Source organism: Gavialis gangeticus, unplaced genomic scaffold, assembly GCF_001723915.1.
Source record: "Gavialis gangeticus isolate Ggan-Ray unplaced genomic scaffold, GavGan_comp1, whole genome shotgun sequence".
In the NCBI taxonomy this organism is placed as follows: domain Eukaryota; kingdom Metazoa; phylum Chordata; order Crocodylia; family Gavialidae; genus Gavialis; species Gavialis gangeticus.
In genome coordinates, this window is record NW_017729034.1 from 15813327 (window position 1) to 15815812 (window position 2486).

Genomic DNA, 2486 nt, shown 5'->3' on the forward strand with positions numbered 1-2486 from the left:
CAAGAGCACTGGCGAGATAGGAGTCTAGGAAGGGTTGGTCGTTCCTCAAGGGACCAATCCTTTGGGCAGAGAAAGAAACAATCCCATTGTGCACAAAAGCAGGCAAAGGGGCCAAGAAAGCCTCCTGGGTGAACAGGGAAATCAAGGAAAGCCTAGGGGCAAAGAAAGAGGCATACAAGCTGTGGAAGCAGGGAGTAGCTACCAAGGAGGAGTATACCTCTTTGGCTCGCACCTGCAGGGAGTCAGTTAGAAAGGCCAAAGCAGCAATGGAACTCAGGCTGGCGACAAAAATTAAAGACAACAAAAAGTCCTTCTTCAGGTATATAGGAAGCAAAAAGAAGGTGCAGGATAACATAGGACCCCAAAATAACAGGCTAGGGCAATTGGTGACAGATAGGAGGGATGAGGCTGAACTCTTCAATGAGTTTTTTGCCTCTGTATTCCTGAACACGGAATAAGACAAATCTCCCATTTGCATTATACATAGGCACAGGAAGAGCACCAGCCCACCAATGGTCAGCACCAACCTAGTAAAGGAACACTTGGAGGGGCTGAATGTGTTTAAGTTAGCAGGCCTGGATCTTCATCCAAGGGTGCTGAAGGAACTGGCCGGTGTCATAGCAGAGCCACTGGCATGGCTGTTTGAGCACTCATAGCACTCAGGTCAGATCCCAGAGGACTGGAAAAGGGTCAGTGTGGTCCCTATATTCAAGAAGGGGAGGAAGGAGAATCCACATAAGTATAGGCTGGTTAGTCTCACCTCGATCCTTGGGAAAACCTTTGGAAAAATTATCAAGGGTAACATTTGTGGGAGTCCAGCAGGAAAAATATGCTAAAGGGCAATCAGCACAGGTTCACTGCAGGTAGATGCTGCCTGACTAACCTTGTTTCTTTTTATGACCAGGTCACAAAATGCTTAGATGCAGGGGATGTAGATGTCACTGTGACCGCCGGATTTCAATTACCCGCTCTCGGGCGGTTCTAGCCCTGCAGGTAGGTGTCACACACCTGTTGGGATCTTGTTGGTGTCGGAGCAGTTCTCTTTTCCCCGTGCTCCCGACCCCTTTCTCACTCGCCACGACTTGATGTTCCTCAGTGTCAAGGGTCGGTTCGTGGTACACTCTGTGGCCCAGGATCCCTTGACGGTCACTTCACGGGGCTCCGCCACCCCTGCACCGCGGCCTCACGCCACCTTTAGTGCGTCCTTCCTCCATTGGTCCTTGTTCTCCAGCCGTGAAATGACACCCTCCGGTCTGCCCCTAAGTGGCCATCACCCCTGTCGTGGTGCCTGCCAGCAAGCTCGACTCACAGCCCTCCTAGCCTACTACCCGCCCTGCACAGAGCAGGACTTCCCACACAGACTCTGGCCTCACCGAGACTCCGTTAACCTTACTTTATAAGGACATTGCCCCAGCTCTGCCCCTTTCAGCCAGGGCTACCCAACAACTCAAACTTCAGAAGGAAAAGCTAACTACTCAGCTCCTCAACTTGCTGAGCAGCCTATTCTGAACCCTTTTCGGTTCCCTTCTGGCCCGTCCTTGGCCCCTTGCTTTCCCAGTCCCTCCTCCAGCTCACTACCTCGTAACTTGGCGGCGATGCCTGCCCCGTCTGTACCCCTTTAGGGCTCTCCTGGGGTCTCTCCTGCCTAGTGCGGCCGCTTCTGCGCGCTGTTGCTCCAGCACCCCACTTGTGGTTTTCGGTACGTGAGATCCTCCGTAGCCGTGCCTTCAGCACCCGCGATGTCCGGTGCGGGGTCCGTCCTCGCTCGGTCCTTGGACCTGTGCTATTCAATGTCTTCATCAGCAACTTGGATGAGGGCGTGGAGACTACTCTGTCCAAATTTGCAGATGACATGAAATTATGGGGTAAAGTAAGCACACTAGTGGGAAGGGGTCAAATCCAGGTGGACCTGGACAGGTTGGAAAGTGGGCAGAAAAGAATAGGACGGAGTTCAGCAAAGCCCACATAGTTCCCGCATGATCTAGCGGTTAGGATTCCTGGTTTTCACCCAGGTGGCCTGGGTTCGACTCCCGGTGTGGGAATGCTCTTTCTTTACAGTGTAGAGAGGCCCAGGAAGGATGTGAGTCCCCTGACTGTTAGTTCAGACCTAGTTAAGGATTACCTGTAGGGCTTCGATGTGTCCAAATCGGTGGGCCTGGATGACCTTCATCTGTGGGTGCTGAGGGAGTTGGCTGGTGTCATTGCGGAGCCATTGGTACGGCTGTTTGAGGACTCCTGGTGCTCAAACAAGTCCCTGAGGATTGGAAAAGGGCCAATGTGGTCCCTATTTTCAAGCAGAGGAGGAAGAAAGAGCCTGGCAACTACAGGCCAGTCAGCCTCACTTCTATCTTGGGGAAGGTCTTTGAAAAAATTATCAAGGGCCACATTTGTGAGAGCCCTGCAGGGGAAGTGACGTTGAGGGGCAACAAGCATGGGTTCATGCAAGGCCGATCCTGCCTGACTAACCTGGTCTCTTTCTATGACCA

General features: G+C 52.6%; 1 non-coding gene across 1 annotated transcript; it reads left to right on the top strand.

Annotated features, from left to right (window-relative positions):
* The first annotated feature begins 1970 nt into the window (after positions 1-1970).
* Positions 1971-2042, top strand: TRNAE-UUC. Its single transcript has one exon. It is a non-coding gene; the product is annotated as a tRNA-Glu (tRNA).
* The last annotated feature ends 444 nt before the right edge of the window (positions 2043-2486 follow it).